This window comes from Oryctolagus cuniculus, chromosome 13 (assembly GCF_051225735.1).
Source record: "Oryctolagus cuniculus isolate XC-2025 breed Fujian yellow rabbit chromosome 13, ASM5122573v1, whole genome shotgun sequence".
Classification (NCBI taxonomy): Eukaryota; Metazoa; Chordata; class Mammalia; order Lagomorpha; family Leporidae; genus Oryctolagus; species Oryctolagus cuniculus.
In genome coordinates this window covers 47,047,962-47,058,207 of record NC_142879.1, presented here as the reverse complement: position 1 = coordinate 47,058,207, position 10,246 = coordinate 47,047,962, and the positions used below count along the sequence as shown (strand labels likewise).

Genomic DNA, 10,246 nt, shown 5'->3' with positions numbered 1-10,246 from the left:
CAGAAGGAATGATTCAGGCAGCAGAAAAATAGCAGGTACACAAGCAGTGAATCGTAGATTAAGAATCCTTGGGAGCTTGCACATGCTTTGCTGATGAAAATCTGGTTGATGGAAGCAAAAGTCCTGATTACATCCACTTTTTGCCAATATTTTAACATTTATAGATGCAAGTCCCAGATGAGTCCATGGCTTGGCAAGTTCATCTAAATGACTCTCTAGACTGTATTTGATGAGAAGTTCACTTTTGCAGCTGCCAGGAGAAAAGTCAATCAGGTAGTTCTCCATTGTAGACAACGGGAGTAGAGAAGGAGCGTGATTGGTTGCAGCTCCTTAGAGGCGGTGGCTTATTGATGTTTCCTGTGAGAAGCCAGAGTTTCTTTTATCACCAGAGCCTGATCTCAAGTGCAAGGGGGCGATTTCTCTTGGAGCCACGCTGTAAACGTTGCAGGTAAGGAGAGGGTATAAGTAGATGCACAGGACAGCGTTTTCGAGGGAAGGGGACATGAGGGTGGGTATTACAGTCAAGCATTACAGAAAGTGCTTCATGAATATTCATTAAGGTGGTAAGTAAGGGCAGCTGGATGAGCCTCTCTGTCTCAATACAGCAACGTCCTGGGAGAAGGGAAATAACGCTGAGGACTTGTAAAGTCCTTATTGTCACGTGTTACTCACGAATGGTACAGCCAGGCTGAACGGCAGCTCTGCTCCCCCGAATCACAATTACAGTTTACTACCCACTGCATTCTCATCGGGTGGTCACCGCTTAACTTTCATTGCTCTGGAGTCAGGTGGGGATATATTCTCATCCACCAGGTGAGCCTTGCAAAGCACTCCTCGGGCCTCTAATGCGCCTGGGGTCCACCTGGAGGAAGGTTAGTAAACGGAGGCCTGCCCAGGCTGTTGTTGAACATCGTTCCTCTGACCTCTGGCCTCCCTTGGGCACCTATAAGCTTGCTCCTACTCTTTTTCTCCATGGCCTTGATGTTCCATCTGGTCCTGCCTTTTGCTTGTTTCATTACTTGTTTGTTGTGGGCCAGAGTATTAGTGGTCATAATTAATTAATGATTCAGTTAAAAAAAAATCTTACCTTTAACCTTGAACTCTGATTGTTTCAATATCAAGGAGCCTGGGCTAGGCTGGTTGGGAGCTGCTCTTCAAAACAGAGCCTTCCCGTAGTCCCAGTGCACCACCACTTGTAACTTGCAATAATTTCTTACATGTTTCTGGATTCTACTTAAAGTTTTGTTTTTAAATTATGAGAGTCACAGTTTTAAATCTCCTTATCTTAGACTTGCCGTTTTTGCCCTGTTTGCTAGAACATTGAAGATCAGCAAAATTCTCCTGCTGATAAATCCTGAGGTTTAATCTTGAGGACTGATTTATCCTTATTTTTCCCAGATCAAAGCTAAGATTAGCAAACTGTTTTAAACTAATCCATAGGTGACCCTTTTCAACTGGACTCTTTTTCAATCCATTTGAAATTCATGTCTAAAGTCCTCAAATGGCAATAGGGCTATTTTCAGAAGAAAGGGAGTTTTAAAAAGCGAGGTGGGAATCCCTTACACTTTGTGGCACAGCTCACTTAGGAATCTCTGATTATGGCTACCATAACCAACTCAGTAACCTTCCTAAAGGCTTTTGAATTGAACTGGATTGCATTAGGTATATATTTGAGTAATTAGGATTTCTTGGGGATTGATGCCCACTCTGTCTTTACAATTTTTGAAATCAGACTATTCTCTCACTTTCCTGCCAAAGAAGCTGACAAGCGAAGTTCTGGGGTCACAGCCTTGTCCCTACATGCTTTTAACGCATTAGTTCCATTCAGTAATACCACGTGCTCCCCGCGCTCTTCCTGGTCCTCACCTGTTTGCAGGAAAGTGACTTCTCTAGCACATTCTCCCACTTCAGATAGTTTGGCTCTGGAACCTGCCCAAATCCCCAGCTGTAGTGTGTTTACACACCATCTTGAGGCGATAATGTTTGGTAAACAGCGGCTACCCCTCCTCCTTGATCTCATCCTGTTTAATTGGCCAGGGTACAAGTCAGAAATAAAAACAATTCACATGCTTTGCGTCGCACGTGCTGTGGCTCCCTAAGGAGAGGAACCATTTGCAGCAGTGCAGCCTTCTTGTACCACTGCCCTTTGATTCTTGATCTCAGGGTGATGTCACCATTTGTGTCCATTTTCAGGATTTCCAGGAAAGGCTTGAAGCCAGCAGGTCCTGATTTCACACATGTTGACTTGTGATTCCTTTTATGAGCCAAGGAGCACAGAGTAAGATAGGACACACATTAGGTTTCTGGTAAGTAATAGGATTTTTGCCTCTGCTCTTTTTAGAAGCATACAGCTGCTTGGTCCATCCCTGGTGACCAAAGCTAGCACTTCATTTTCACAAGAAATTGAAATTTCAATGTATTCTTAGCGTATCTTTGTTTCCTCTTTTTTTTCTTTCCAAGTCATGCTGATAATGTGTGTACTGTGTCCTGGTTGATTCTGAACTATGCACACTCTGTTTACCTACTTTTACCAGACTTTGAGTGTGGACCGTAGTAAGGAAACATTCCTATTTACAACTGAAGAACTTAATTCAGTTGGAAATTCTGGGAAGGCTGGTGAACAGGTGTCTTCCTGCTTAGGTTTCTGCTTTCTGTAAAAAGGAGCCTGTACTTGGTGCAGGGATAACTGGACTGAGGAGGAAGCAGAAGGTAGTGGAGACATTGGCAAAATTCAGCTCCTTCATTGGCCTCATGGCCTGAGTTTGTAAACCATGGATTTGAACCCCCAGGTTCAAATACAAATACCCAGTTTTATCTCAAAACAAAATAAAAATTTTAAATGTTTGCTTTTGTTGTTGATAATAATGGCATCAGTGCTCTCTTTCAACAATTGGAATTTAGGAATTGAACACTGTTCATCGATTTTTCATCTTACGTAAGATTGCTACATTTAGCAAAGATACTGGTCACTTACCAAGTTAAACTTGAATTTCAGAAATATGCTGAGTAGCTTTTGAGTATGAGCATTTTCCGTGCAATAGTTGGACAAATGTTGCGTAGGACAGTTTTAATACTAAAATATTCTTTGTGTATCTGAAATTCAAATGTAACTATATTTTTCTAGCAACCTCAATCTTAATGTAACTAAGTAATCCAATCAAAACTATTCTGCATTCCCTTTTCTCACTGCCACTCTAATTCTAGACTTCTCGTAGAGGAAAACTCCTTAGAGCATCCTGCTGAGAAGCCCCAAAGTCCAGTATTATTAGCATCTGCAAATAGAGGCAGAGGCCTTTATAAAGAGGCATAAAGAGGAAATTTGACTTCTTAACCACTGCAGTTCATATCCATAATCCTCTCTCAGTTCACCTTAACTGAAGTCATTAGCGCATGATATTTTGCAGCTGGCTGAGCCAGCTGTTGTTACTGGGATCAGGTGGGGATAGGAGGACATTTACAATTTTTATTTGAGAGTTCCCTTCCAAACCCAGATAAATAAATATGTAGCAGCAGGTGATGCAAAGAACCAAGGAAAAGAGTTGGAAACAGACAGAATCTCATCATTTTGGAAAATGTAAAATGCAAAATCTGGTCTGTGGTGTACAGTGCTGCAGCATGGTACCTGCCACTTGCTTCTCCCCAGGTCGGGTATTTTATATCTTTAGTGTGCAGCTGTGTGAGGTTTATATTACCTCTCAGCATCCCAGAAAATGGGCTGCCAGGGCCACTCAGAGGTGTAAATTTGTCTTCCAAACTGGTCAAATTACTAAATTGTCCTTCTGATTCTCATGTTCAGCCCCATTTTATGAGTCATAAGTCGGAAGAACATAACCATTCCTCCTGAAGTTTGCACCCGTAACTGTGCAGACCTGAGTCATTTAGGGCTGTACCTCCCAGCAGAATGCAGTCTAGCGTTACTTCCGAAATGCCACTCAGGCCTGCTTGTCTTGCATCAGAAGCTTAGGATATTGTTGTATTTTGCACTTGCAGGTTAATGTCTATATCTCCTGATGGGGTCCCTGGGAACGAATGGCAAAGCTAACCCATCCTTATTGTTACATCTCTAGAATGCACCTTGATTTCTACCATCTGTCTAATTTATTCTTTTTGAAAAATTGCTCATTTGATGTTTTTCTCTAAGAGCAATAAAAGACATCTTTCAATTTCACTCCCAACTTGGAGATAAATGATTTTTTTTTCCTTTCAAAATCAGGCTTAATCTTTCTGAAAATCTTGAGGCAACTCCAGAACTATCCTGTGGGCTTCCTTCAGTTTCTTCCTGCATCACACCTTGGGCACTGAATGGCAGGGTGCACGTTTCCCAGGGAGTCCTTGGGCAGGGTTCTTGGGTCTCTACCTAGGCTTGTGAAGGAGAAGTGAGCAAGTCTGGCTCCCCAGTAGCCCCTGATCAGAGGTTCACGGACAGGTGTGAGCGCCAAGAGCCTTGTTCTCCACATAGCTCATGCCTGCCAAGAAATCCTGTCACTCCCAGCCACAGTGCTCCCAATGCTTCCTAGCATGTGGTTGGTCATGCCACTCCTCACAACCACCATTTGCCCAGGACGGCCTCCATCTGCCTTGCCTGCCTCCTCCACTTCCATTATTCCCATCTGAGGGGTGTAATGCCCCAGACATTGTCCCTGCTACCTGCTACCTGAGGATAACGTGGGACACAGCTCAATGTGCTGAGTGAAAGCTTGCGAGCCCAGGACTTCCTCTGCATGTGCATCTGTCTTGGTCTAACTTATCCATCTGGGTGAAATGTGCTCTTCTGACATCTGAATGTCCAAGCCCTACCAGAATGATACAGGGAAACTCTCTTCAGTCCTTATTCTCTAGGTTCGTTTACTGCTCAGAGTCCACGCTAGGTGCTCCAGGACTTAACTGGGGAGACACCCGAAGCAGTGTTTAGTGTAGGAATGTAGGTGTGGAGTGACAAGAAGCGACAAGGCAATCCCAGGCAGCAAGGGTAGCACAGAAGACAATGTGCATAAAAGGTTTTATGTTTTAAAAACAATTATTTTCAATTATTGGAAAGGCAGAGAAAGATTTGGAGACAGACAAATTTTCTGTTCATGGGTTCACTCCCGGGGAGCTGACGTTGGGAGCTGCAGCTGAGAATCAAACCCAGGCTCTCCAACGTGGGATGTGGATTTCTTCACTAGTGTCTTGACTGATAGGCCAGGTGCCTCAACCTGGAAGCATTTCTGATTGTCAAGGATGGGGAGGTGCTCTTCCTTCTGTCCTTAGAGGTCAATGGTGCTATTAAGCCCCACCCCATGCAACAGTTATCCTCCCAGTACGTCCTATAGAGCCTAAGCTGACAGCCCTGCTTTAATGTTTGCAGTTGCCACAGTATTAACAGGAAACCAGGTTTGGGGATCGTATATCAGTCACCTGGGGATATTGATTCCTTGTTAGGAGATCAGATTGGGGCAGGACTTAAGCAAACTCTTCCTAGTCTTTTCTAAGCTTCTGCATTAAGAAGCCATGACTTGAGTTTTCAATGACCCAAATGTCATGAGATGGCACAGGCATTGCATTATTTGGTGTTTTCTCTTTTTGTTCTCGCTTTCATATTATCTCTGTCCACATCTCACACCGCCAAACAATCAGGAAGGTTTACCAAACACCAGAGCTTCCCCTCCAACACAGATCTGCAGGGAGATTCTCCACCCACTAGGCCAATTTGCACAGAGAGAGAAAGCAGAAAGAAGGGTGATTTTACTTCTATCCATTCATTTAAATTAGAAAAGGAAGAAGCTGGTATAACGAGTTTGTGGCTGGTCAAAGTTTGGCACATCTGTAAAAGCCTCACCTCATTATGTAGGTTTAATATGAACATGAAGTCAGCTTAATGAATCTTGACCATCATAGCTATAAAAATTCTTCCCAACAGGATTTCTCATAAACCCGAGGCTTATACAGAGCTAATTTAACCTCTTAACTCCCTTCCTCCTGAACCCAAGTCCTAGAGCCTTCTAGTCATTTCCTTTCTCCATAAAGAGGAGAGGGAGCAGTCAGGCATGAGCAAGTAGAGACCAGCAGAGACAGCCGTGCACCCTGTCAGCCGCTTCACAAGGATAATTCATCACTCAACATTTCCGCTCCTCTGCAATGGAGCAGTTTGTCTGCTTTCCAGCCTGGGGGCCCAAGAGGATTTGAAAATATTTCTCCTCCAATTTTCTGTCAACTGAGATAAGCCAGGGTGTGAATGTTGACAGTCTGGAGACTGAAGACAAAGCCTTTTTCCATGAGCAGCCACATTTCCCAGCTTCCCTTCCTCTCTGTGAGGCATTTGGCCAAAGCTGCTGGCCTTCAGGATAGAGAAGCAGCACGACCTGAGCTCAAATTTTTTCCAAAGAATGAAGAAGAGGTAACAATAAGGGGTTCAGGCCCTAATTTCGCATTTATGAAAATGTTTTATTTTAATGTATTTGATTTTTATGCATGTTATTTATTTTTAAAAAGATTTATTTATCCATTTGAAAGGCACAATTACAGAGAGAAAAAGAGAGAGGAGAGAGAAAGAAAGGGAAGTTCCATGTGCTGATTCATTCCCCAAATGGCCACAACAGCCAGGTCTGTGACAGGCTGAAGCCAGGAGTCCGGAAACCATCCAGGTCTCCCACATGGGTGGTCAGACGCAAACACTTGGATGATCACCTGCTGCTTTCCCAGCACATTAGCAGGAAGCTGGTCAGAAAGCAGAGCAGCCAGCACTTGAACTGTGCTCAGATATGGGATACTGGCATCAAAAATAGTGGCTTAACCCAATACCACAACACTGGCTCCAATCTGTCTTTATTTTTGACTTCCATAAGGGCCACATGACCACCAGCCATTCTTGAATATGAAAATGAATAATAGAACAAAGCACAAATGATTCCATTCACAACTGGCAGTGCTCGAAGAAACTAGAAACCAACTGCTTACTTGTAGAAAAAAAAAATCAATTGCCAAATAGCCTTAAAGGTAAATCCAAATTCCACATGTCAATCTATTAAAATAGACAAATGAATATCTACTTTTAGATGAGAAAACATTCTAAGATGCTCCTTATTTATTCATTCACTAATTCAATGCAATCATAGAAAATTTACTATCTGTCAAATGCTTTTGTAAATTCTGTAGAAAACACAATGATGAAATAACACAGCTCCTGGCTCAGCAGGTTAAAGCCCCAGCCTGCAGTGCCGGCATCCCATATAGGTGCCAGTTCAAGTGCCAGCTGCTCCTCTTCCAATGCAGCTTTCTGCTATGGCCTGGGAAAGCTGTAGAAGATGGCTCAACTCCTTGGGCCCCTGAACCTACATGGAGACTCAGAAGAAGCTCCTGGCTCCTGGCTGTTGCGGTCATTTGGGGAGTGAACCAGCAGAATGGAAGACCTCTCTCTCCCTCTCTGGCTCTACCTCTCTCTCTAACTCTTTCAACTAAATAAAATAAATCTTTAAAAAACAAAAAGGAAATAACGCGAGTCCTTCCCCTGAGAAGGATATAGCTTTCTTTGGAAAAAGCATGAATAAGTAAGTCATGATAAGGGAAGGTAGGAAAGGAGATAAATAAAGCTTGCAGAATGAAGTCCATAACACGGTTATGATTTGGAGCCTGACACTTCCCTGCATGCTCCCCTGGCCTCCACCAAAATGAGCTACCACCACCAGGCTTCTGCACATAACTTTCCCTCCCTCTGGAACATGCTTCCTGTATTCCTTTACATCTAATCAACTCGGTGCCTTCAGGTTCACCTGAAGCTCACTCCTGTAGAAAACCTTCCACAGCAGCTGCCCATCACAGACGGACATTTGCCATGAGCTGATCAGAACATCCCAGCAAGAACTGGGGCAGTCAATAAATCAATAAATAATACATCAACATGAAAAAATAAAAGACTGCCGGCCAAGCAAGGGCTAGCACTGCAATGCTATCTTCATTCATGCTTTGTCATAATACATTATGAAGGGATTAACGGATAGTGGAAGAGTTCAGATTCTTCAAAAGAAAAGGACAGCATCTTATTTAGAAATGTCTTTGCTATTTTCAAAGATGACTTAAGAGTTTTATAATAATACCATAATTTATGAATTTTTTCTTTTACCACTTTCCCTGAGAAAGCTCATCCAGGCCCATGCCTTCAACTCTGACTCCTAAGTTATGATTAATTTTATTCTACATCTAAAATTTCTTTTGATTAAGATATAATTCACACACCATCAGTTGTATGTACCTTCACAACAATAAATTGTACACTGATAAAGTACAATAATTTACTGTACTTGCAAGGCTGTGTAATCATCACTGCTGTCTAATTTCAAGATATTTTCTCACCCCAAAAAGCAGCTCTGTTCCTTTTAGTAGTCATTCTTACTATTCCTAGACCTCAAATTTCTGGCAACAGTTTTTTTTTCTTTATAAATTTGTTTTTTTCTGGGCATTTCCTGCAAATGGCATCATACAACATGTGGCTTTTGGGGTCTGGCTTCTTTCACTTCACAAAATATCTTCAAGGTTCATCCTGAGCTTGGGACCCATTTCTCCAATTGTCTGGTCCATTGGCCTGCCTGTGTCTCACACCTCTGGCTGTAACTGACCTCACTGCCTGCCTACAGAACTAATCCATTTTCAGTCAACGGTGTCCAGTTGCTCAAGCCATATGCCTGGAGACCGCCACAGGCTTCTCCCCCTTCCTCATGGACAGCATCCAGTTGATGAACGACTCCTGCTGGTCTGTGAGGCCACTGCCTTAGTTCACGCCTTCTGTATTACCCCCCTAGATGAGTTTCACAGCCTCTTTGTGGGTCACCATACCCACCCATTCTCTGTGTTCTTTCTTTAATGGTGGTCGGAGACTATCTCCTTCTGCTCCGAAAGCCTCCGTGTGGGACTTAAGTTCTCCTTTGTTCTGCCATTCGCCTGCTCCTCCAGACTGTGTTCTGACTTTCTCCCCTTACCTTCTATTCATACTCAAGCTAAAATCAACTTCTTGCACTCTCTCAAATGCGCTGTGTGGTTAACTCTGTCTCTGTGTTAAACGTGGCAAGTGGATGGCCAGCCTTTGCAGATTTGAGAACGCCCTCTCTGTGCCTCCTGTTCTTCCCTCTGTCTGTGCTGCCTGTGCCCTAATCTCCACTTCCCAGTCACATTGCGTTAGGGTGGATGCTAATGACCTCATTTAGCTTATTCACCTCTTTAAAGACCCGCTTTTTTTTTTTAACTTTTATTTAGTAAATATAAATTTCCAAAGTACAGCTTATGGATTACAATGGCTCCCCCCCCCCATTACTTCCCTCCTACTCACACCTCTCCCATATCCTGCTCCCTCTCCCATTCCATTCACATCAAGATTCATTTTCAATTATCTTTATATACAGAAGATCGATTTAGTATATATTAAGTAAAGATTTCAACAGTTTTCATCAACACAGGACATAAAGTGTAAATACATTGGACAACACATTAAGGACAGAGATCCTATATGAGGAGTAAGTGCACAGTGACTCCTGTTGTTGACCTAACAATTTGACACTCTTTTTATGGCATCAGTAATCACCCTAGGCTCTTGTCATGAGTTGCCAAGGCTATGGAAGCCTTATGAGTTCGCTGACTTCGATCTTATTCAGACAGGGTCATAGTCAAAGTGGAAGTTCTCTCCTCCCTTCAGAGAAAGGTACCTCCTTCTTTGATGACCCATTCTTTTCACTGGGATCTCACTCACAGAGATCTTTCATTTAGGTGTTTTTCTTTTTTTCTTTTTTTTTTGCCAGAGTGTCTTGGCTTTCCTTGCCTAAAATACTCTCATGGGCTCTTCAGCCAGATCCGAATGCCTTAGGGCTGATTCTGAGGCCAAAGTGCTGTTTAGGACATCTGCCATTCTATGAGCCTGCTGTGTATCCCACTTTCCATGTTGGATCATTCTCTCCCTTTTTGATTTTATCAGTTAGTATTAGCAGACACTAGTCCTGTTTGTGTGATCCCTTTGACTCTTAGACCTATCAGTATGATCAATTGTGAACAGAAATTGATCACTTGGACTAGTGAGATGGCATTGGTACATGCCACCTTGATGGGATTGTATTGGAATCGCCTGGCACGTTTCTAACTCCACCATTTGGGGCAAGTCCAGTTGAGCATGTCCCAAATTGTACATCCCCTCCCTCTCTTATTTCCACTCTTATATTTAACAGGGATCACTTTTCAGTTAAATTTCAACACCTAAGAATAATTGTGTATTAATTAGAGAGTTCAA

General features: G+C 42.9%; 1 long non-coding RNA gene across 16 annotated transcripts in view; it reads left to right on the top strand.

The window, feature by feature from the left end:
• The first annotated feature begins 310 nt into the window (after positions 1-310).
• The window catches only part of LOC127483555 (uncharacterized), a 194,712-nt gene continuing 184,776 nt past the window's right edge, over positions 311-10,246 (top strand). For 11 of the 16 annotated variants that reach the window (XR_016218937.1, XR_016218940.1, XR_016218938.1 and 8 more), the window contains exons 1-2: positions 311-448; positions 2,194-2,306. This is a non-coding gene — a long non-coding RNA (uncharacterized LOC127483555). Of the gene's footprint in view, positions 449-811; positions 873-2,193; positions 2,307-10,246 lie in introns of those variants that run through there. The other 5 variants (XR_016218943.1, XR_016218942.1, XR_016218941.1 and 2 more) reach the window with 4 other exon arrangements.